This window comes from Miscanthus floridulus, chromosome 16 (assembly GCF_019320115.1).
Source record: "Miscanthus floridulus cultivar M001 chromosome 16, ASM1932011v1, whole genome shotgun sequence".
NCBI classification, from domain to species: domain Eukaryota; kingdom Viridiplantae; phylum Streptophyta; class Magnoliopsida; order Poales; family Poaceae; genus Miscanthus; species Miscanthus floridulus.
Genome location: NC_089595.1, coordinates 22,705,470 through 22,731,909, shown reverse-complemented (window position 1 = coordinate 22,731,909; position 26,440 = coordinate 22,705,470). Strand labels below are relative to the sequence as shown.

Below are 26,440 nucleotides of genomic sequence, written 5' to 3'. Positions count from 1 at the left end.
CCTATTTGAGCAGGGGTATATGGTTTCCTCGATCACATCAATAAGTACAAGTTTATCAATATTCATTTTGTCCTAGCTACCTTCCCTAGCAATGGGACTAGAAATGCTTGTTGGTATTTATTAACTTTTCACTTGTTTAAGTAGCCACCTAATGTTTGTAGACATTTCTTAGCATCACTTTTACTAAGTTGTCATCCCTAGCTTTGATGCCAGAAATGCTTGTTGACATTCTTTAGAGTCACTTCTAGAATGACACTAATAAGTACTTTAAGTATTTTATTGTGTCTAGAAAGAATACAAATATGTATATGAAGGGATCTGCAAGCGCACAGATAATTTACCATTGTAGCATTTCACCCGGGAGTATTTCAAGTATTGTTATTTATATTTTTACTGCAGGGAAGGACGGACAGTTGGAATATATTGATAACTTATACATATGATGGAGAAGTAACCCATAACCAAACTTCTACTCACAACAGGGGTAAGGCAAGAGATAAATATGATAAGTAAAGATAAATGATAAATGATCACTCAGAGTACTCCTTTCTAAGCATTAGCATTGCTAAGTAGAAATTAGAGGAATAATTCATATGTCTAATTACAAGTCAAAGCATATATTGATTAGTGCAATTACACTTAGTAGCCATGGCTAAGATCAACTTCATATCTACATATAAGGGATATTACTAAGGAAGATCAAGAAAAGAGCATGTCTTCCTTCGTAACTAGATCCTACTTGTCCTATATTCGGGGAGTGGACTACAAAGGACTCAACGGGAGTGTCACATCCGCGATCTACCACATGGCCCAAAATATAGGGTGCATCTGTAGGTAAACAACGTATAAGCACCACACTTACACAATGTCCACCACTCACCCCATGTACACTAGAGCGAGCGCTATACAAACTTATGCTTGAATATAATGGCAATCTAGCTATACTAAGCATATAATCAAAGTAAACTATGAACTTGATAATTAGGAACATGAATAATATTAGCAACAATGTCAAATCAATTGTAGCAAACATATGAAATATGAAAGATACAAAAGAGGATACAAGGGGGTTGATAGGTTGGCCCAGGGGCCGGCAGGCCTACAGTTGGGGTTGGCTACCTCTCGCCCTCTGCTTCGTTGGTTTGCCTCCTAGAGTCCTCTGGAACCTTCTAGAGTTATTTTCGTTGCGAATAAGCGCGATTAAATCTGACGTTTGGGTCCACCTTGATGGTTTTCTGAATAAACCCTGCTACAAACATAGATTCACTAAAACTCGTGGAATTCGTTAGTTTAAACCCCTAAACCTATTTTGGTGATTATATTCATGCCATTATACAAGTTTCATTGATGATTTATAATGGTTGTTAACTACCATCAACACCTATATATGCATCTTGCATCATGTGTCACATACGAGCGCATCTTATTCATGATTTACACTTACACTCTATATAAAGTGAACATAATTGAAAATTTCTAGATAATTAAACTTATTAGAGTGGTTTCCTGACCATATTCTGTGTTAGAACACTTAATACTATGGTGTACCCCTGTGTTGTGGTTAAAGAATTACGTAAAACTATTTTCCCAGTTTGATGCTCTGTTTATCTAATCAACTTCCATTGGAATACATAGATGCCATAATTTATACCATGAGTACATCCACCCTCAACGATGTCTCCATTGTTGTCATGGTGACACATGGCCCAAGGGGCCAAGCGACCATCTGGCCAGTGGCACTGGAGACCACGATCGTGCTGCAGAGGTACACAACAACTGACTCCTCCTTGAGGAACACATTGGACCAGGATGAGTTCCTAGGTGCACGCATCGTCGAGCTAAAGACGTAGGTCAAACACTAGAAGGCTGCCAATGACGAAGTGAAGGCTAACCTCATCCTCCATGATGTCATCTAGGGCCACAAGACATTAGTGTTGTACCCCTCGAGCTCCTCACCAACATCAAGAAGCTACTAGAGAAGCGCATGGAGGAAGCTACCGACACAATCAACAACAACCTCATCTTGTGTTAGTTATGAGTCTTATTAGATCATTTTGATTGTTGCCTATATATGCATCTTGCATCGTGTGTCACACAAGAGCGCATCTTATTTGTGAGTTACACTTACACTCTATATAAAGTGAACATGGTTGACATTTTGAGATAATTAAACTTATTAGAATGGTTTCTATACCATATTCTGTGTTAGCCACACTTAATACAGAGGCGTACCCTATGTCGTGGTTAAAGAATGATGTAAAACTATTCTCCAACTTTGATGCTCTGTTTATCTAATTAACTTTCATTGGAATACATAGAGGCGTACCCTATGTCGTGGTGATGCATGGCCTAGTGGGGCTAGGCCGACCGTCTGGCCAGTGGTGCCAGAAACCACGGTCATGCTATAGAGGTATGCAACAACTAACTCCTCCTCGAGGAACATGTTGGACCTAGATGATGAGTCCCTAGGTGGGCGCATCGCCGAGCTAAAGTCATGGGTCCAACACCAGAAGGCCACCAACGACAAAGTGAAGGCTAACCTCGTCCTCCACGACGTCATCCAGGGATACAAGGGCCTCGATGATGTGCCCCTCGAGCTCCTCGCCAACATCAAGAAGGTGATGGAGAAGCACATGGAGGAAGCTACCGACACAATTGACAACTACCTCATTGTGTGTTAGTCATGAGTTTTATTACTTCATTTTCATTATTGCCTATATATGCATCTTGCATCATGTGTCACATACGAGCGCATCTTTATTGTGAGTTACACTTACACTCTTATAATGTGAACAAGGTTGACATTTTCTAGATAATTGAACTTATTAGAGTGGTTTGCTGACCATATTCTGTGTTAGTCACACTTAATACTGAGGTGTACTCCTATGTCATGGTTAAAGAATTATGTAAAACTATTTTCCAGCTTTTATGCTCTTTTTATCTAATTAACTTCCATTGGATACATAGATGCTATAATTTATACCACATGTGTACATCCGCCCTCAGCGACATCTCCACTGTCATCATGGTGACGCATTGCCTGAGGGGCCAAGCCGACCGTCTAGCTAGCGGCGTCGGAGACCACGGTCATGCTACAGAGGTATGCAGCAACTGACTCCTCCTCTCGAAGAACACGTTGGACCAGGACAAATTCCTAGATGAGCGCATCGTCTAGCTGAAGACTTAGGTCAAACACCAAAAGGCCACCTACGACGAAGCGAACGCTAACCTCGTCCTACAGGATGTCATCTAGGGCCACAAGGCATTGGTGATGTACCCCTCGAGCTCCTTGCCAATGTCATGAAGGTGCTGGAGAAGCACATGGAGGAAGCTACTAACACAATCAACAACAACCTCATCATGTGTGAGTTATGCGTTTTATTACATCATTTTGATTGTTGCCTATATATGCATCTTGCATTGTGTGTCACACAAGAGCGCATCTTATTTGTGAATTACACTTACACTATATAAATTGAACATGGTTGACATGTTAGATAATTAAACTTATTAGAGTAGTGCCAAGACCATATTTTGTGTTAGTCACACTTAAAACTAAGGTGTACTCCTATGTCGTGGTTAAAGAATTGAGTAAAATTATTGTCCAACTTTGATCCTTGTTTGTCTAATTAACTTTCATTGGAATACATAGAAATGCTATAATTTATACCACATGAGTACATCCTCCCTCAGCAATGTCTCCATCATCATCATGGTGATGAACGGCCTAGTGTGGCCGAGCCAACCATCTGGCCAGTGGCGCCGGAGACCACGGTCATGCTGTAGAGGTACGCTACAACTGACTCCTCCTTGAGGAACATGTTGGACCAGGATGAGTTTCTAGTTGGGTGCATCGTCAAGCTAAAGACACAGGTCAAACCCCGAAGGCCGCCAACGATGAAGCGAAGGCTAACCTCATCATCCACGACGTCATCTTGGGCCACAAGGACATCGGCGATGTGCCCCTAGAGCTCCTCGCTAACGTCAAGAAGGTGCTAGAGAAGCGCATAGCGAAGCTACCGACACAATCAACAACAACCTCATCGTGTGTTAGTTATGAGTTTTATTACTTCATTTTGATTGTTGCCCATATATGCATTTTGATTTTTGAATGCATGTGTCACACACGCATGCATGGTGCAGCTTTTACGTAGCAACTGACTCCTCCTCAAGCGTACATCTTATTTCCTCTCCTCTAGCATTCTCAGAGTTACTCTGTCGTAGCAAGGCTCACCGGAGTATCAAGATCCCATGGATCGCCAACAAGAACGCGTGGCTAGTGGTGTCCCTGAGGGGCCACGCCAAGGTGCTCTAGAAGGCTGAGGAGCTCTCTGTCCCACTATGATGTCTCCATCCCCATGGTGACGCGCAATGCCAGTGAGGTCGAGCCGACCATCTAGCCGGTAGAGCCAAAGGCCAAAGTCATCTTGGAGAGGTACGCAGCTAACTCTGGAAGAACACAATGGATCATGAGAAATGCTACGCCGGTGTATCGTGGAGCTGAAGATGCAGGTCAAACGCCATGCGGTGGAGGGAAGGGGAGATAGGGCTGAGAGGGGCCCAGCACCTGCCAACACCCTTAGTCTACTACATTACTCTACTTCAATCAGCTACTTATTAATAATACAATTAGCTAGTTAATGATATTATTTGTGGTTTGATTTCTTGTCCTCCCACTATATTAATCTCTAATAGCATATTATGTAATTCGGAATTAGGTCTTTTTAATATTTTCCCCATCTTTTTTGTGCTTTTTATTATTTCCTACTAAATATCTAGTTTGTCCTCATGGGCCAGTGTTGTCAGTGTTGTCCTCACAGGAAAAGTGGGAGTTTGTGCTTTTGTTGCATTGCATCCCGACCGCCGGCCAGGGGTTCCGATCCTCACCTAGCGCCATGCCTCGTAATCATGGGAAGCTCAAGATCCAATGGATCGTCGAGAACGCCACGCGGAACGCGACATTCTAGAAGCGCCATGCCGCACTGCTAGAGAAGGCAAAGGTGCTCTCCATCCTCTGCAAAATCCCTATGGCCATTGTTGGGGTTTAGTCCCACATCGTGTAGCGATGGTGGGGAGCACAACATATAAGGCGGGAGAACTCTCACCTATCAGGCTAGTCTTTTGGGTTGAGAAGGCCCAAAGGCCTTATATGTTGTCAGCTCCGGTGGACCTAGGACCTGTGGGAGCGTAGGCTCATGGTAACGAGCTGGGCCGGCTGTAAGCCAGGTCCACCGGAGCTGACAACATATAAGGCCTTTGGGCCTTCTCAACCCAAAAGACTAGACTAATAGGTGAGAGTTCTCTCGCCTTATATGTTGTACTCCCCCACCATCGCTACACGATGTGGGACTAAACCCCAACAATCTCTCCCTTAGTCACACATCGGGGTGCCCCCGCCATATGTGACGCTCGAGATATTTTATCGGGTTTAGCTTTTTTGACCATGGGCTCTGATACCAATTGTTGGAACCGGTGGTGACCACCGAGTTCATGATCTTGGAGCTAGCTTACAGCCAGCCCGGCTCGTTACCACGAGCCTGCGCTCCCACAGGTCCTAGGTCCACCGGAGCTACAACATATAAGGCCTTGGGCCTTCTCAACCCAAAAGACTAGCCTAATAGGTGAGGGTTCTCCTGCCTTATATGTTGTGCTCCCCCACCATCGCTACACGATGTGGGACTAAACCCCAACAATCTCCCCTTAGTCACACATCGGAGTGCCCCCGCCATATGTGATGCTTGAGATTTTTTATCGGTTTAGCTTTTTTGACCATGGGCTCTGATACCAATTGTTGGGGTTTAGTACCACATCGTGTAGCGATGGTGGGGGAGCACAACATATAAGGCAGAAAAAGCCCCACCTATCAGGCTAGTCTTTTGGGTTGAGAAGGCCCAAAGGCCTTATATGTTGTCAGCTCCGGTGGACCTAGGACCTGTGGGAGTGCAGGCTCGTGGTAACGAACCGGGCCAGCTGTAAGCCAGCTCCAAGATCGTGAACTCGGTGGTCACCACCGGTTTCAACAATTGGTATCAGAGACCATGGTCAAAAAAGCTAAACCCGATAAAAAATCTCAAGCGTCACATATGGCGGGGGCACCCCAATGTGTGACTAAGGGGGGAGATTGTTCGGGTTTAGTCCCACATCATGTAGCGATGGTGGGGGAGCACAACATATAAGGCAAAAGAAGCCCCACCTATTAGGCTAGTCTTTTGGGTTGAGAAGGCCCAAGGCCTTATATGTTGTAGCTCCTATGGACCTAGGACCTGTGGGAGCGTAGGCTCGTGGTAACGAGTTGGGCCGGCTGTAAGCCAGCTCCAAGATCATGAACTCGGTGGTCACCATCGGTTCCAACAATTGGTATCAGAGCCCATGGTCAGGAAAAAGCTAAACCCAATAAAATATCTCGAGCATCACATATGGCGGGGGCACCCCGATGTGTGACTAATGGGGAGATTGTTGGGGTTTAGTTCCACATCATGTAGCGATGGTGGGGGAGCACAACATATAAGGAAGGAGAACTCTCACCTATCAGGCTAGTCTTTTGGGTTGAGAAGGCCCAAAGGCCTTATTTGTTGTCAGCTCCGGTGGACCTGGGACCTGTGGGAGCGCAGGCTTATGGTAACGAGCTGGGCCGGCTATAAGCCAGCTCCAAGATCGTGAACTCGGTGGTCACCACCGGTTCCAACAATTGGTATTAGAGCCGGTACCCATGGTCAGAAAAGCTAAACCCGATAAAAAAATCTCGAGAGTCACATATGGCGGGGGCACCCCGATGTGTGACTAAGGGGGAGATTGTTGGGGTTTAGTCTCACATTGTGTAGCGATGGTGGGGGAGCACAACATATAAGGCGGGAGAACTCTCACCTATCAGGCTAGTCTTTTGGGTTTAGAAGGCCCAAAGGCCTTATATGTTGTCAGCTCCGATGGACTTGGGACCTGTGGGAGCGCAGGCTCGTGGTAACGAGCCGGGCCGGCTGTAAGCCAGCTCCAAGATCGTGACTCGGTGGTCACCACCGGTTCCAACAGCCATGGCGGTGTAAGGCCCTAGTAACGCCGAGCCGGCGTTCTAGCCGTCGGAGCTTGACAAGGCCAAGGGCATCATGCAAATGTATTTAGAGCTGCCTGAGGCCTCCAAGGAGACACACAGGCTGGACAATGAGGGCTTCTTACGCCAGGCCTTGAAGAAGATGGGGAAACGGTTCAAGAGCTACAAGGCCACTGCCTGCCAGCTCGAGGTCAACCTCATCCTCAATGACATCAGCCTCAACCACCGTAGCAACCTCGATGACCTGGCCCCCGAGCTCGCCACCGCCATCAGGTCAGAGGTGGACTTGCTCAAGAGCTCTGTCTATGAGCTGAGCGCCTGAACTCGCTCTCCTTGGCCACAGTGGCGGTCGTTCTGCCATCGCTCACATTGGAAGAAGTTGTGGCACGACGCTTGTGTGGTCACAAAAGGAGCCACTAATGGTGGCGCCACTTGCTATGGCGTCGTCGGTGGTGGCGAACACACTGCTGTTTGCGCAGCCACCGCTACCGCTAAAACCCGAGCTGCTGCTGGTGCCACCGTAGGAGCCCCTGATGGCACCATCGCAGGACCCACTGATGGTGCCACCATTTGCGAAGGCACCACCAATGGAAGCTGACGTGTCGGTGTTGTCAAGAAAGTGTTGGAGAAGCATGACGTGCGGTCAAGAAGGTGTTGGAGAAGCGCATGGAGGAAGCTACCAACACAATCAACAACAACCTCATCGTGTCTTAATTATGAGTTTTGTTACTTCAGTTTGATTGGAGCCTATATGCATTTTGAATGCATGTGTCACACACGCGCGTATCTTATTTGTGGGTGATACACTTACACTCGTATACAAAATGAACAAGGTTGATATTTTCTAGATAATTGAACTTATTAGAGTGGTGCTAGACCATATTGTGTGAGAGCAAGTTCATAACTTTTTCTTGACGACTCATCGTGTCATGAACATTTATTTGTGTAGCACATGTCCTAGTAAAATGAAGTTAGACACGTATCCACATGTGTATCTTAGTAGGAAAAAATATTTTTTTGATTTGCCTAACTGTGTAGTGTCATGAGATCGATATCCTTGTCCTTCTTTTATGTTTATACTTCGCCCCTCTTCCGGGTTTTGAACCAAACACAATTTCCTTTAGGTCAGCCACCCACCCACATGGGCGATAAAATGAGCATCTCTCCATCCCCATTCGCACACCAACCAAGATAGAACACCTTTTTCCTCTCCTTCTCTAGCATTCCGAGAGTTGCTCTATTGTAGCAAGGCTCACCGGAGCATCAAGATCCCATGGATCGCCAACAAGAACGCGTGGCTAGTGGTGTCCCTGAGGGGCCACGCCAAGGTGCTCTGTCCCATTATGATGTCTCCATCCCCATGGTGATGCGCAATGCCGGTGAGGTCGAGCCGACCATCTAGCCGGCAGAGCCAAAGGCCAAAGTCATCTTGGAGAGGTACGCAGCTAACTTTTGAAGAACACGATGGATCATGAGAAATGCTACGCCGGTGTATCGTGGAGCTGAAGATGCAGGTCAAACGCCATGTGGTGGAGGGAAGGGGAGATAGGGCTGAGAGGGGCCCGGCACCTGCCAGCACCCTTAGTCTACTACATTACTCTACTTCAATTAGCTACTTATTAATAATACAATTAACTAGTTAATGATATTATTTGTGGTTTGATTTCTTGTCCTCCCGCTATATTAATCTCTAATAGCATATTATGTAATTTGGAATTTGGTCTTTTTAAAATTTTCCCCATCTTTTTTGTGCTTTTTATTATTTCCTACTAAATATCTAGTTCGTCCTCATGGGCCAGTGTTGTTAGTGTTGTCCTCACAGGAAAAGTGGGAGTTTGTGCTTTTGTTGCATTGCATCCCGACCACTGGCCAGGGGTTCCGATCCTCGCCTAGTGCCATGCCTCGTAATCATGGGAAGCTCAAGATCCAATGGATCATTGAGAACGCCACATGGAACGTGACATTCTGGAAGCGCCATGCCGCACTGCTAGAGAAGGCAAAGGTGCTCTCCATCCTCTACAAAATCCCTGTGGCCATGGCGGTGTAAGGCCCCGGTAACGCCGAGCCAGCGTTCTAGCCGCCGGAGCTTGACAAGACCAAGGGCATCATGCAGAAGTATTTAGAGCTGCCTGAGGCCTCCAAGGAGACGCACAGGCTTCACAATGAGGGCTTCTTACGCCAGGCCTTGAAGAAGATGGGGAAACAGTTCGAGAGCTACAAGGCCACCGCCTACCAGCTCGAGGTCAACCTCATCCTCAACGACATCAGCCTCGGCCACCGCAGCAACCTCGATGACCTGGCCCCCGAGCTCGCCGCCACCGTCAGGTCAGAGGTGGAATTGCTCAGGAGCTCTGTCTATGAGCTAAGCGCCTGAACTCGCTCACCTTTGCCATAGTGGCGGTCGTTCTACCATCACTCGCACTAGAAGAAGCTGTGGCACGGTGCTTGTGTGGTCACAAAAGGAGCCACTGATGGTGGCGTCGCCGGTGGTGGCGACACACCGCTGTTTATGCAGCCGCCGCCACCGCTGAAACCCGAGCTACTACTGGTGCCACCGCAGGAGCCCCTGATGGCACCATCGTAGGACCCACTGATGGTGCCACCATTTGAGAAGGCACCACCAATGGTAGCTGACGTGCCGGTGTTGTCAAGAAAGTGTTGGAGAAGCATGACGTGCGGTCAAGAAGGTGTTGGAGAAGCGCATGGAGGAAGCTACCAACACGATCAACAACAACATCATCGTGTCTTAATTATGAGTTTTGTTACTTCAGTTTGATTGGTGCTGTGGGGGTATTAACCCCTATACCCTTATGGCTAGGCTTGGGCCAGCCTGGATCAGGGGGTCTGGCCCACTGGAAGATGACATGTGGCCTGGCCAACCTGTTCGGAATCCCGTGCAAGGAATCAAGGTAGATTTGGAGATCAAGCAAGATCCTGGTGAAAGCTCTAGTTTGGTTTTGGTGAATTGATGAAACCCTAAGTGCTAACCTAGTTCATCAAGTGATCATGAGATAGGTAGCACACTTCAAGTAGAGAAGCAAATGAAGATCATAACATGACAATGGTGATAGCATGGAGATGATCAAGGGCTTAAACTTGAAGAGAAGAAAGAGAAAAACAAAAAGCTCAAGGCAAAGGTATAACTTGTAGGAGCTATTTTGTTTTGGTGATCAAGACACTTAGAGAGTGTGATCACATTTAGGTTTGATAGCCATACTATTAAGAGGGGTGAAACTCATATCGGAATGCGGTTATCAAAGTGCCACTAGATGCTCTAACTCATTGCATATGCATTTAAGATCTAGTGGAGTGCTAACACCCTTGATAATATTTGTGAAAATATGCTAACACATGTGCACAAGGTGTGTGCAGGGTTGAGATGGGTTTGGGTCCCTCTCTCCCTCCCACCTCGCAAGCTCGGCGGGATTCGGCGCTTTCAGGAAAATGAAATGCCTATTTTCTATTGCGCCGGATGCAAATTCTTGGTGGTTGTCACATTGGAGCAAGGGTGAAGAAGTTAGAGGAGAAAGGGATTCGGTCTCACTGTTTAACAGTGACCGGACGCTGAGTCCGAAACGACCGGACGCTAAAGTAGTGCGTCCGGTAAGGCTATCGGTCGGCACAGTGCTTCGGGTTAAGCACCGGACGCTGGGCTGCGTCCGGTCGAGTTGACCGGACGCGTCCGGTCATGCTCGGGAGCTTACTGTAAACAACCGGACACAGGGGCTTTAGCGTCCGGTCAGTTCAAAGAAGCAGCGTCCGGTCGAGGCTGATGACTGTTGAGTCTGGACACGTGGCTGACATTGAGCGACCGGACGCTGAGGGCCAGCGTCCGGTCAGTCTGACCGGAGCGTCTGGTTAGAACGCGTTTTGCCTAGTGAAGGGGTATAACGGCTCTATTTGATTGGGGCTCTATTTATAGCCCCATGGCTGGCTCAAGCTCGCTCTCTTGGCCATTTCTATTGACATAGCATACTTGTGAGCTTAGCCAAAGCCCTCCCACTCATCTAGATCATTGATTCATCATCATAGTGAGATTGGGAGTGAATCCAAGTGCATTGCTTGAGTGATTGCATCTAGAGGCACTTGGTGATTGTGTTTTGCTGCGGATTTCTCTTGTTACTCTTGGTGGTTGCCGCCACCTAGACGGCTTGGAGCAGCGAGGATCGTTGAGCGGAGGTGGTGATTGGCTCCGGCTCTGATCGTGGTGATTGTGAGGGGTTCTTGACATTTCCCCGGTGGAGCGCCAAAAGGTACTCTAGTAAATTGCTTGTGGCTTGTGTGATCCTCATCTTGTGTTGGTTGTGCGGCACCCTATTGAGGGTTTGGCGAGTGATGCCAATCAGCGCGTGAACCTCCAAGTGAGTGAATCGCCACAACGAGGACTAGCTTGCCGACAAGCAAGTGAACCTCGGTAAAAATCATTGTGTTCATCATTTGATTCCGAGGTGATTGGTCTACATTGGTATTCATCATTGTGATCGATTGGTTCCTACCACTACACGGCGGTATAACTCTCTTGCTCACTCTTACATTACCGCAAACTAGTTATCAAGCTCTTTAGTGTAGTTAGTTGTGAGAGCTTGTTTGTTTGATTAGTGTTGCTCTTTAGTTAGTCTTTGAGAGCACACTAATTTAGCTAAGTGTCATAGCTATTGTGTGGATATACACTATTCGAAATAGAATTGTGGTAGGTGGCTTGCATTTTAGTAGGCTAGCGCAACACTCGCTTCGCCGCATAATTGTCTAACATATTTTGTTAAGTATTGTTGTATAATTTTATTAGGCTATTCACCCCCCCCCTCTAGCCATTAGGACCTTTCACCTGGTCGGTTAGAATAGGAATCCTTATCCGGCCACCTATGGCAGTTGTAACTGACTAGGATTAGTTTCCAGATCTGTAACCCTGCCCCCAGGACTATATAAGGTGGGCAGGGGACCCCTCTAAAAAACATCTCTCATTGACATACAGCAATACAATCAGACGCAGGACGTAGGTATTACGCCTTTATGGTGGCCGAACCTAGATAAAACCTTGTGTCTGTCTTGCGTTACCATCTTGTTTGTTGCTTGCGCATCTGTCTGCCGATAATCTACTACCTTGGGCATACCCCTAGGTAGACTGCCGACCATATTTCGTCGACAGTGGCACGCCAGGTAGGGGGTATGTGTACTGCTCTCCAAGCGAACAAGATGGTCATCATCCCCGGTTCCATGGCTACGCCGAACGACCTCACGTTCACCATCGGCCAAATCACCTGGACCACTGGCTTCGATGACTTCATCGCCATGACCCCGGAGGAGGTGCGGGTTCAATCTGCGCCGACCACTGCTTCACCTGCATCGGCTATGGCTCTGACCACGGTGGATCTAGCTCCGACCACGGTGGATCTGGCTCCAACCATGCCAGCGTCGTCTTTAGCCACGCCGACAACCCGTCGTCCGCTTCCTCGCTACAAAAGGAGGCAGATCGACAACACTGACTTGCTCGACTCCATCGATCGGGTCGGCACCAAACTTGCCGAAGCCCTGGCTCTGGTAACTTCGATTCAAAGTCAACCTAATGAGCAGGTAACTACGACCCACAATAGATCTACCCGACCAGCTCAGGCCAGTCGTCCTGCACGACTCGGTACGGATCTCGTGGTCACATCTACTCCTGAAGGACGCTCCGTCCATCACCGGCCAGCCCCTGTGATGGGTCTCCGGCTCTCCGAGTATGAAGCCTCGATGGAGAACCACCAGGTCTAGCCCTACGGCCTACACAACTTCGTCAACATGGTTCGAATTGAGGATTATCAAGAAGGATCGGTCCACACAGTTCAAGAGGGTGGCTCAACCTCCTCGTTTGGCATAGCATCTAATGCCTCCGTCCACACCGAGCTCCAGCATCATGACGATGAAGCCGTTGAACACGATCTGGATACCCCAGACCACGCCTTGGGTTTCCCACAATTCTCGTCCTTCCCACCAAGGCGAGGAGACTTGATCAATGTCGTCAGTAATGACAAACCGCCGGCGGTCGGCGAAATAGAACAAGAAAGGATAGCACGCGAAGCATGCAATATTGACCGGTTTAATCGCCGACAAATTGAAGCCGAGGCAGAAGAGGAGGCCCGACGCATAAGGCTCCAGCCACGCGACCTTAACAATGCTTTTGACAGGGTGGGGGACAAGCAGGTCTTCAGGACTCCAAGCACCAATGTAGCTGTTGCTATGGCGACAATGCAATGACTACCCAACACCCTGGAAACACAGACAGTTCATGATGATATACAAGCTTACTTGACGGCTGCTATGGCCCAGACACAGAGATTGTAAATCAAGCCCGGGCTCCATTCGTCTCAGTCAAATCAAGCCACAGCCGCCAATACTCAAGTTGCTCATAGCCACCCAACCAATGTGGTTCGCACAACAACAACCCATCAGACAACCGTCAAGGCAGAAACGGTGGCCATGATGGTGGTCGGAACGTCAACCACCGTCGGGAGGACAACCGCCGTGACATTCAGGACGACAACCGCTGAGACAACCACAATAATCGTCATGATAACCACGGTCGCAAGGTTAATCAGGATGGCAACCGAGATCGCCGTGATGGCAATAACGATCTCCGCCATTACCTCGGAGGACGCGATCTGCGCGATCGCATCAACCAAAGAGCCAACGATCATGCATCCCACGAAAGCTATCGCCGTATGGAATATGATACTGCCCACGGCCCTCTGGGTTTGAAGCAGTTTACTCCGCACCTTCGCCAAGTCATATGGCCCAAGAACTTCAAGTTTGAAAAACTTCAGAAGTATGACGGCAAGGAGAACCCTGAATTATGGGTCATGCTCTACGAAACTGCATGCAGATCAGCCATGGCTGACGAGCACGTCATGTCTAACTACTTCCCAGTCGCTGTCGGCCATGTAGGTCACCAATGGCTGGTCAGCTTGCCGGCGAACTACTTTGATTCTTGGCAAGAGCTCAAGCAAGCTTTCATCAACAACTTCATTGCTACTTGCGAGCAACCCGGCAACAAATATGATTTGCAGCGGATTCAAGACCGGAAAGATGAGCCACTATGTGAGTACGTCCGGCGTTTCTCGGAGATGCGTATCAAGGTCCCGTCAATCTCCAACAACAAGGCAATCGAGGCTTTCATCACTGGTCTCCGCTTCCATGATGCCCTACGGGACAAGCTCATTCGCAAGAGACCTAAATCGATCACAGCGCTCCTGGCCACTGCCAAGAAATATGCGGATGCCGACGATGCTAAAAAGATAATCATTGAGGAAGCAGCAAGGGTTCCACGCTCCGACCACCCCCCACACCACGATGACTACCGCGACAACCGTGGTCGGAACGACAATTTTGATCGCCGCAACCAGCGCAACGACCCCTGCGACCACCGCGACCAGCGTAATTAGTGGCGTAATCGCCGTGACGATTATAGGGGCAAGCGTGCTCGGGAAGACGACGGTGAGGTCAACACCGTTAAGAAAGGTGGCGGACATCGCAACTACAAAGAAGACTATGCCAAAGCATTGAAAGGACCCTGCCAGCTCCACTCCAAGTCAAACCATACCATGGAGAATTGTCATGTTCTCAAGTCTATCTACATGCGTCAACAGGCTCCGGATACGTCCGACCGGCCTAACGACGCAGGGGAACAGCGCAACGAAGACAACGATGATGAAGACACAGATCCCCGTCATAAGTACGTCAAGCCAACCAATCGCGTCCACACCATCATTGGCGGCAAAGTGTCCATTGAGACCAACCAAGAACACAAGCTGCTCACCCGCACCTGCTTGAACGTGGCCAACACCGACAACCTCATCGCCGATCCACGGCTTCCTCCTTGGTCTCACCGCGAGATCTTCAGTAGGAAGGACCAATGGGCGGTAATACCTAAGCCAGGGCGTTTTCCCCTGGTCCTTGATCCTTGTATCAACAAGGTTCAGTTCGACAGAGTGCTGATTGATGGCGGCAGTTCCATCGATATACTATTCAAGAACAGTCTGCCAGCCCTAAAGATAACCTAGGCGGATCTCAAACCATACGAGGCACAGTTTTGGGGTGTTCTCCCCGGACAGAGCTCTACACCTCTTGGGCAGATCACGCTACCCGTGCAATTTGGGACCCCGGACCACTTCCGCACCAACTACGTCAACTTCGTGGTCGCTGACTTCAACGGCACCTACCATGCTATCCTTGGTCGACCATCGCTCACCAAGTTCATGGCCATACCTCATTACAGGTATTTGGTGCTCAAGATGCCTACCGAGAAAGGGGTTGTAACTCTCAGGGGCAACGTATACGCAGCGTATACCTGCGAGGATGACATCTTCAAAATAGTAGAGGCTCACGACCTCTCTATTCACATGGCTGAAACCATGCTCGACGCCAAGAAGACCTCAGCCGACCACCTGGAGATCCCAAAGCTCGAGGCTCCACACAAGAACATCAAGTCCAAGGAGCATAAGGTGATCCAGCTGGTCGACGGTGATCCCAGCAAAACGGCCCTTATCGGGGCCAACCTGGATCCCAAATTGGAAGACGCGCTCGTCAGGTTCTTGAGGAGCAACGTGGATGTGTTCGCATGGAAACCTGCTGACATGCCCGGTGTACCTCGGAATTTGATCGAGCACTCCTTGAATGTCAACGGCAAGGCCAAACCTATCAAACAGAAGCTACGACAGTTCGCTTGCGACAAGAAGGAGGCAATTAGGGTAGAAGTTACATGGCTTTTGGCGGCTGGATTTATCAAAGAAGTGTATCATCCAGAGTGGTTAGCCAACCCGGTTCTTGTACGCAAAAAGAATAATGAATGGAGGATGTGCGTTGATTACACTGATCTCAAGAAACACTGCCCTAAGGACCCCTTCGGCTTACCTCGCATAGACGAGGTCGTAGATTCAACCGCCGGTTGCGAGCTGCTTTCCTTTCTCGATTGCTACTCTGGTTATCACTAGATCGCTCTCAAAAAGGATGACCAGATCAAGACATCTTTCATCACGCCTTTCAGCGCCTACTGCTACATGACCATGTCGTTCAGACTCAAGAACGCCGGGGCTACCTATCAATGCGCCATACAGGCCTACCTCAAAGACGAGATAAAAGATGGCCTTGTTGAGGCTTATGTTGATGATGTAGTTGTCAAGACCAAGGAAGCACATACCCTTGTTGACGACCTGGCACGCACCTTTGCAGCCCTTAATACATTCCAATGGAAGTTAAACCCAAAGAAGTGCATATTTGGTGTTCCTTCTGGTATACTGCTGGGCAACGTCGTCAGTCACGATGGCATACGCCCTAACCCAGAGAAAGTCAAAGCTGTCTTAGACATGAAGCCGCCCAAAAAGGTGAAGGATGTCTAGAAGCTTACCGGATGCATGGCTGCTCTTAGTCATTTCATATCAAGATTAGGAGAAAAAGGACTACCATTTTTCAAGCTGCTCAAAGCATCCGAGAAGTTTGAGTGGTCAGAGGAAGCAGGCGCTGCCTTCACACAGCTAAAACAATACCTTACATCACCTCCGGTCCTCACTGCTCCCAGAGAAGATGAAACTCTCCTACTTTACATTGCAGTAACTAATCGGGTGGTCTCCACTGCCATGGTGGTCGAGCGCGATGAGCCTGGCCACGCCTACAAGGTACAGCGACCAATCTATTTCATCAGTGAGGTACTCAATGAATCCAAGACCAGGTACCCACAGATTTAGAAACTGATCTACGCCATACTGATAACATCCCAAAAGTTGAAACATTACTTCGACGGATATCGTGTGGTGGTCATGACCGAGTACCCTCTGGGAGACATCATTCGCAACAAGGATGCGAATAGGCGCATCGTCAAATGGGCAATGGAGCTATGCCCTTCCTCCTTGGAATTTGCAAGCCATACTATAATCAAGTCTCAGGCACTCGTCGATTTCATCGTCGAGTGGACAGACTTAAGCACACCTACCTCTCAGGGGCCTGATGAGTATTGGAAGATGTACTTCGATGGCTCTCTCAACATCAACGGCGTAGGAACAGGAGTCCTTTTCATGTCACCATCCAAGGAGCAGCTCTGGTACGTCCTCAGGATTTATTTCCCAGCATCAAATAATGCCGCCGAGTACGAAGCATGCCTACATGGTTTGCGCATTGCGGTCGAGCTCGGTGTAAAACATCTCTATGTTTACGGAGACTCGGCTCTGGTCATCAACCAACTCAATAAGGACTAGGACACGACCAGCAAAAAGATGGATGCATATTGTAAATCGATCAGAAAGCTGGAAGGCAAGTTCTACGGCATCGAGTACGCACACGTGGTCCGAGACAAAAATCAAGCAGCAGATGCGCTGTCAAAGTTAGGATCATCCTAAGCCAAAGTCCCACATGGTGTATTCGTTCAAGACCTGCTCACACCTTCCATCAAAGAGGAAGATCCCACGGTTGACAAGCTTCCAGACCAGCTATTAGTGGCTACGGTTCCGGCGTCAAGCACCACCGAGCCACCTCCGACCACCAATGAGCCTGACTGGAGAGTATCATTCATCAAGTACCTGACAGATGGCAGTGGTTACACTGATTGGATAGAAAACGAACGCCTGATGTGTCGCAGTAAGCAATACCTGCTCATCGATGGCAAATTATGGCGCAAGAACGCAAAGGAGGAAATCTTGATGAAGTGTATAACCCAGGAGGATGGCAAACATCTCCTGGACCAAATCCACTCTGGCTCCTGCAGCAACCACGCGGCCTCGAGAACGCTGGTTGGCAAGGCTTTCCGAGTAGGGTTCTATTGGCCGTCAGCTGTAGCCGATGCAGAGAAGCTAGTTTGCCATTATGAGGGTTGTCAGTTCTTTGCCAAGAGGATCCATGTACCAGCACACAAGATCTAGACAATACCAGCCTCTTGGCCCTTCGCATGCTAGGGACTGGATATGATCGGGCCCTTCAAACCGGCTCCTGGGAAATTCACATGTGTCTCTGTGCTGATTGACAAATTTTCTAAGTGGATAGAGTACATGCCTCTGGTACAGGCATCTTCAGAAAAGGCTATCATGTTCATCGACTAGGTCATCCACCACTTCGGCATACCCAACAGCATCATCACTGATCTGGGTACTCAGTTCACCGGGAACGCTTTTTGGGACTTCTGCGATGAAAGGAGCATAGTAGTAAAATATGTCTCGGTGGCGCACCCCAGAGCTAATGGACAGGTCGAGCGGGCAAATGGTATGATCTTGGATGCACTGAAGAAGAGGATGTACAAAGAAAATGACAAGGCTCCCAGAATATGGCTCAAAGAGTTACCAGCCGTGGTCTGGGGCCTCAGAACCCAGCCCAGTCGCAATACCGGCGTATCACCTACTTTATGGTTTACAGCGCTGAGGCAGTGCTCCCAGCAGATATAGCCTTCAGATCAGCATGGGTAGAGAACTTCGACAAAGACAAGGCCAATGAAGTGCGGGAGCTAGAAGTGAATAGTGCAGAAGAGAAGCGGCTAGATTCTTGCGTACGTACAGCCAAATACCTTGTTATTTTGCGCAGGTACTACAACAAGAACGTTAAGGAGCGGTTCTTTGTGGTTGGGGACCTGGTCCTAAAGTGGAAGACGAATCAGGTTGGTATCCACAAACTCGCAACTCCATGGGAAGGGCCCTTCATGATCAAGGAAGTTACACGACCAACATCTTACAGGTTAGCTCACCTGGACGGTACGGACATACCCAATTCATGGCACATTGACAAGCTTAGGCGTTACTATGCTTAACTACTAAGATATGTACTCCTCTTGTACTTTCGATTTAATTCAATAAAGCTGTTATGATTTCTCCGACCACTCTAATGTGTCATTTTGAAGTCTATTGTTATCCTAACTCAACCAGTCAAAACCGACCACCATTCCTTCCTAAGTTTTTGGAGTAGGCCCTGTCTCCGGTTCTTCCCAACGCGTGCATGGGATCTGCTCTCTACGCTATGGGTGATCGGCAGGTCCCCTCTGGTTTGACTTGTCTACGTCTACGTGTGCACAGGCTATGCACCTCACACTCCGACCACAGGACAAACTAGGGCCATACAAACCTAACAGGATGACATGTTGACTAAACTGGTACAACTAAACAGAACGCTAGCATGTTCTCACTTAGTTACACCAACATGAGATCCAAGCTTAAATACGTTTTCCACAATGTGTCTGATGAAATGTCCCACGGTGTTGCTGCTTACTTGAATCAGTAGAGGTGTTGCTGCTTACTTGAATCTAGGGGGAACGTTTGTGTAACACATTTTTTACCAATTCACTTCTAAGAAGAAAAAAGTTGACTTATGTCTACTTTAAGTGACAGTATGTGACTATGTTTCTTAGGTATTTGTGTACTGCTGGTAAGGAGCGAAGCTAGAGCAAAATGATTGGGGTGCACCACTTAATTCATAACTATACTAACCGATATGATGTTCAATCAAAAATAGCATAACTAATGTGCAACTACCATATTTTAATATCAAATTCGACTTCTAGCAATAGATATGAGATTTTGGTCCAAACATAACACTCACCATTTAACAAAAAGAAGACAGCATTGATCACTTTAGTGTAGTCATCATTGATAGAATCCCAAAATCATGAACAAAACATGCCCCATTTAGCATAATATGTGATCCAGAAGACCATGATGAAGATCCCACTAGCCTAAAAGGAAAGAAAACAGATAGGTCAGTTATTTAGCAAATAAACTATAGAATTTTCTATTAATAGTAGATGCATTGCATTACCTATCAGAGATCATATTTACGCCCTTTTCCTTCCATTGTCATGAAACGTCGAACCATGGCCTCATTGGTCACTTTCTTCATTTCTTCTTTCTCTAGATAGCAAATAAGTCTATGACTAAAGTGTTGATCACCCATGCGATTAGACAAAGTTGTTTTGACAATCTTCATTCCCGAAAAGCATCTCTCAACTGTTGAAGCAGCGACAGGCAATACTAGCAAAGCAATGCACATAATAAGCTGTTTTACTTTCTCTCATGATCAATGATTGCAAAGTGAGTATTTTATGTGCATTATGTGATTTAGTAAAATAGACTTTGTAGACCTGCAAAATATTCATTTAAAATGTAACCTGGATTGCTTGGAGGATGAGTAACATGCTTTTATTTGCAATCCTAGCAACCTACTTCAATGTTTTGTTTGTTACAGGCTAGGGTGTCCATGCCTGTCCAAAGTAAAGTATGCTTGCTTACTTGAGAAATTCACATGAACACCCCTATTGCTAACTATTAACCAATGACATATGATGCTGCATGCTAGCAAGTATGATTACTAAACCACATTGATCTCCGAATAATAAACAGTCCCATTATTTAGGTAATTTTTTATCATGTCAAGGATAAAGAACATTAAATAGATTTAGTTTGGCCATATAACTTGAATAATAACTCTTGTTCAGTGAGTTACCATTACCACTTACCACATGCCTAATTTACTTAAATGTATAGGCAACCATGGCATGGTATGTAGTGCATGTTGGTCACATTGCTGGGATTTATCAAACCTCAGAAGATTGCTATGCTCAAGTCAATCGCTACCCTGGTAATTTGCACAAAAAGTACAACACAGAAGCTGAAGCTTTGAGGGCCTACTATAGTCATCCGGCCTACCTTGCAAACCATGGGAAACCGGCCTACTATGGTCCAATGAATGCAAACCATGGCCATCCGCTAGCACTGAAGATTGAAGAGAAGCCACCCGTCGGAGATGTGAAGATTAGGAGAATTGCTCCTTGGTCTTGGAAAGATGTCATACTTTTATTTATGGCTATGGCCATTGCTTTTCTTCTTTGGAAGTTGATGTAGGCTTAGTTTCATAGAATAGTAGGTGGACTTTGTTGTATGTGGTCAATCAAACAATGAATTTGTTCTAGGTGAACATATGCTATTATTTGACTTTGTTGTATGTGGACTTATTATTAGACTTTGCATTAAACATATTATATATATATGAACATATGCTATTAGTAGTTGTCCGCAGCCAAAACTAACCATGATCGTGTCACGGCCATGACTCATCGTCGCCTGTTACCCCATCGCCGAAGAACAGATCGGCAACAAGAAGCGGCTGATATTGTTGGGACGAGAGAGCCGCATGATCCGATAAACGGTGATGGTGCCAATCAGGATGTTGAGAACGAGCAGCCATGGACCCCGTCTGGCCTGCTTGATCTGGGTCAAAATGACCAAGATGGCCAGGTAACTTTGGTATCATGTGACTATGTAGCCACACACGCTAATCAATTGAGAGGGTCATAGCTTACTTGGTGTCTCTAGCAGGAGCCTCTACCGGCCGAGGAGCCAGAGGGTTCGGGTAGTAGGAAGGCCAAATCCAAGTGAGGCATGTCAAAGATTCCTATTGGTAGGAATGCACACTGGCACATTACTGAGTTCGATGAATTTGGGGATCCACTCTCACCGCCTATAGCTTTGACCAAATACAAGACTATCATCAGGTTACTTGTTAGGGACTTCATCCCGATTAGGTACAGAAAGTGGATTGGGAAAGATGATGACCCGTGGAGGGTTCCCAAAAGTGAGAAGGATTACATATGGGATATCAAGATCCCAGAGTATTTCACTTTCCCAATGGAGTATGACAAGGAGTTAGTTAAGAAAAAAGCAAAAGAAATCATGGGGACATGCTTCAAGAATTTCAAGGGGACATTGTACAAGAATTTTGTCCTCCAAAATAAAGAGCCAGATTTCGATGGTGGACAGTTTAGCAAGCAGAAGGACTTCTGGCAGGATTTTAAGGAATACAGGTTATCCGAGGAGTACTTAGAACTGAGTAGGAAGAATAAGGAGAACTTGCAGAAAGCGATGAATCCTCATCATCTTGGCTCTCGTGGCTATGCCAAAAAGATGCCAGAATTTGAAGCAGAACTTGAAAAGATGGATCGCCTTGCTGAGAATGGCGTTCAGGTTGAGACCGCCGATTGGGAGCTAAGATCGGTAATATACTGTATGGGGAGGAATGTACGCCATGCAGAGGATGGGAGCTTTAGCTCCACAAATCAACCCATGAGCAAACTCATCCAGAGGATCTCCTAGGTAACTGAGGAGGTGAGGCAAGGGACTCGCACTTCTAATAGGGAGAAAGATGTGCTCACCCAAGCACTCGGAACCAAGGAGCACCCTGGTCACACTAGAGGAACCGGTGTTGTTCCTTGGAAACTAGCATTCCCCCAAGAATCTAACACTTACCGAAGCTGCTCGAGGGGTAGAGCGGATCAGGAGGCAGAGTATTTGAGGTGACTAAAAGAGATGGAAGAAAGAATGGATGCACGGATTGAGGCGACTATTGAAGCACGAGTCCAGCAAATTTTGTTGTCCAAGGGGTTAGGAGTACCACAAAACCCTACTCCTACTGCCTTTAGCCCATAGTTTAGGGGTCGCAGCAGCTGCGGATCGACCCCGATCGATGAAGAAGATGCGAATGTGCCTCATCCGGTGGACGGCATCACTAAACCCGTCAATGTCAAGTTGTACATCCATCAAGAATGGGCAAAGGACAAGGTGACGCTCGACCAAGCCTGGCCTGCGGGAGATGGGACCATTAATGGCTGCCTAATTCCATAGGGGTACGCTCGTGTCACCATTGATATAATACTTAATAAGAAGTATAACAAGATACACATTGAGTACCCCGTAGCGGAAGACATGCCGAAACTTGGTCATAACAAGGGCTCTCAAGTGGCCTGGTGCAAGCGCTTCATTAAGCTTGACCACCAATTGTCCTCTGATGATGAGAATGATTGCGAGTCTTCGCCCACCCACGATGATCACTCACCATCTCCCAACAGAGATCACTCCCCTCCTCATCCCTTGCCATCACCCCTGAGAAGACAGAGGTTTCCATCTATTCCTCCTGGTCCGACTCCATCTTCATCAGCCCCGAGAAAAGAGAAGACTCCTCCTCCTCCAACTTCATCAGCCCCAGGAAAACAGAATTATCGTCGTCATCCTCCTCCTCCTCCACCTCATCCCAAAACAAAGATCAAAGGCATCCTCACAGTCACAGAAAAGGTCCTTGGATTCGGTCGCTAATGCTCCCAAAGTGGACCAACAAAAAAGAAAGGTCATTCAGTGGCAGCATTACAAACTTGATGGAAGGAAAATTTACAGCACACATCTCGAAGGAAGATTGTATTAGTTTCTTCAATCTATGTGCCTCACTGCCTCCGTTTTTGTTGAAGTCCGAATTCGAAAGGCAAACACAGAATCAGTACGCTACAATAAGAGTCGATGAAATACACAATGAAGATTTAGCAAAGATACAGAGTTTATCGAAGACAACCCCAAATTAACCATGGAAGAGGCCGCGACCATCTATTATGATGTACAAGGGACGACAACACCGGCAATGAAGTATGAAAGGGGCAATCTTTTGGTTCCCGATCACGAGTATAAAAATTTGACAACATATATGCGCCAGTTGCATGAATATTACATGGCTCAAACAACAGAGACGGGGGACTTCGGTTTTGAGGTTATTATCCATTCGCCACATGTTTTCAATTATCCTGAAGAAGAGAAATTCGATGTCGAGTGAGAGTGCTTGTTCCAGCTATACCAGAAACGCTCTCTCGATACACAAATGTTGATGTTGTGGACTATGTAAGTACCCTACACGCACGATATTACAATTAACTACTCTCTCGGAACACAAATTGTGAACTTTTGAGCACTTTCCATGATTTTATGTAGGTGTATAGCAAAATTTTGCATTCTAAAAAACAAATGGAATAACATAGGCTTTTTAGACCCCTTGCGAGTCAATGAGAAGACATGTCTAGGCCTCCATGGATGTGACATGGAAGACCTGAAATAGAGATTGATTGTTGTTTTCGACGAATTCAAGATGAAGAACAAAACCCACATACTTCTAGCCTACAACTGCGAGTATGTGTTCTCGGCTTTTAATTTTATGCTTTTTTCGTTAAGATTATTCGATAATTAGGATTCTATGATTGCAGCCACCATTTTGTCTTCATTTGTGTTAATCTTGCCAAAAATCTAATTGAGGTGTGGGACTCGAAGAAAAAACCATTTCATCATCTAGATGCATGGGTGGCAGTGCTGAATTAGTAAGCAATCCTAATAACATATTATTTTATAATCACACATACCACTTTCTAACGTTTCTCCTTTTAATGTTGCTCAGTGCCCAAAGAAGACATATCGGTGGGACGCAGGTCCCATTCAAGGTTGTCGAAATGGAGGGAAAGTACCTAAAACAGCCGGCGGGAAACAATGAATGCGAGTTTTATGTAATGTGGACAATGCTTCGCTACATCGGCGGGAAATCGGAAGAAGCCGGTAAGTCGGTGTGTATAATCCCCATTTCATTTGTCTTTTAATCATTCAACAAAATGATTTACGGATTCCTCTTTGGATATTATCTTTTTTGAACGACAACGCAAGAAATATAACCACAAAAGGCTGTTAGACATAGAGATCGTCGCGCTGCAATCGGAGCTGGCAAAATTCATCTTAGCCGGTATATTGGAAAAAGATGGAGTATTTTCCATTGCACAATCCATGAAGTTCAAGGACCAATGTGGCCCAGAGCGGCTCGCCAGATTATTGTAAGAAGTCCGAGAAGCATTGCACAATCTGTGAAGTCCAAGAACATTTCTTTTTTATTTTGAAGGATCGAGATCTTGATAAGAACATTTGAACTATAACAGTAACATTTGTAATATTTAATATTGATGGACCTGTCGTCTAAGTAGCGTATATAAAGTGAATCCTGATTCCACGAAAAAATATAAATTAAAATAAATTATAAAACAATAAAATACGAACGTGACATCACTGCCGGTTAGCAGAAAACCGGCAATGTTGTTGTAAACATCACTGTCGGCTGGAGCCACAAACCGGTAGCATTGGATTAGCCATCACTACCGGTTCTTGTAATAAACCGGCAATGATTCGTACGATAACACTGCCGGTTCAAACTCAAATCGACAGTGTTGGTGGAAATGAACTCTACCGGGTGGTCTTATGAACCGGCAGTGTTGGTGGAACTGAACTCTCCTTTTGAACTAACCCATCGGGGGACCTTTAGTCCCGGTTGGTGTTACCAACCGGGACTAAAGGGTCCTTTAGTCCGGGTTGGTGTTACCAACCGGGACTAAAGAGTGTACCTTTAGTCCGGGTTGGTATTACCAACCGGGACTAAAGGTTGGAGGATTTTTTAGTCCCGGTTGGTGGCTCCAACCGGGAGTAAAGGAACCTTTAGTCCCGGTTGGTATTACCAACCGGGACTAAAGGTCCTTTAGTCCCGGGGACAAAAAATGCCGAGGCTAATGCTAAATTGGGACATCGTTCTAAAGTCTGTTCTCTAGTAGTGTACAAGGCCACCGCCTGCTAGCTCGAGGTCAACCTCATCCTCAACGACATCAGCCTCGGCCGTAGCAGCAACGTTGACGACCTGGCCCCCGAGCTCGCCGCCGCCGTCAGGGCGGAGGTGGACATGCTAAGGAGCTCCGTCTATGAGCGCCTGAACAAGCTCACCTCGGTTGCAGCGGTGGTCGTTCTGCCGCCGCTCGCACTGGAAGAAGCTATGGCGGCGGTGCTTGTGTCGTCACAGCAGGAGCCACTAATGGTGGTGCCACTTGCTATGGCGCCACCAATGGTGGCGAACGCGCCACTGTTTGTGCAGCAGCCGCCGCCGCTAGAACCCGAGCTGCTCTACTGCCACCGCATGAGCCCCTGATGGCACCATCGTAGGACCCACTGATGGTGCCACCGTTTGCGATGGCGCCGCCAATGGTACCTGACGTGCCAGTGTTGTCAAGAAGGTGTTGGAGAAGCATGACGTGCTGTCAAGAAGGTGTTGGAGAAGCCCATGGAGGAAGCTACCGACACAATCAACAACAACCACGTGGCTCCTATATGCGGTCAAGAAGGTGCACATCGTGTCTTAATTATGATTTTTGTTACTTCATTTTGATTGGCTCCTATATGCATTTTGAATGCATGTGTCACACACGCGCATCTTATTTGTGGGTCATACACTTACACTCGTATACAAAATGAACAAGGTCGATATTTTCTAGATAATTGAACTTATTTAGAGTGGTGCTAGACCATATTGTGTGAGAGCAAGTTCATAACTTTTTCTTGACGACTCATCACGTCATGAACATTTATTTGTGTAGCACATGTCCTAGTAAAATGAAGTTAGGCATGTATCCACAGGTGTATCTTAGATTCTTAGTAGGAAAAAATATTTTTTGATTTGCCCAACTATGTTGTGTCATCAGATCGATATCTTTGTCCTTCTTCTATGTTTATACATTGTCCCTCTTCCGTATTTGGAACCAAACACAATTTCCTGTAGGTCAGTCAC

The 26,440-nt window shown here is 46.9% G+C and overlaps 2 pseudogenes; both read left to right on the top strand.

The window, feature by feature from the left end:
• The first annotated feature begins 4,895 nt into the window (after window positions 1-4,895).
• LOC136510418 (MADS-box transcription factor 23-like) lies at window positions 4,896-7,785 on the top strand (annotated as a pseudogene).
• A 1,157-nt stretch (window positions 7,786-8,942) lies between these two features.
• On the top strand, window positions 8,943-25,804 carry LOC136510417 (uncharacterized; annotated as a pseudogene).
• The last annotated feature ends 636 nt before the right edge of the window (window positions 25,805-26,440 follow it).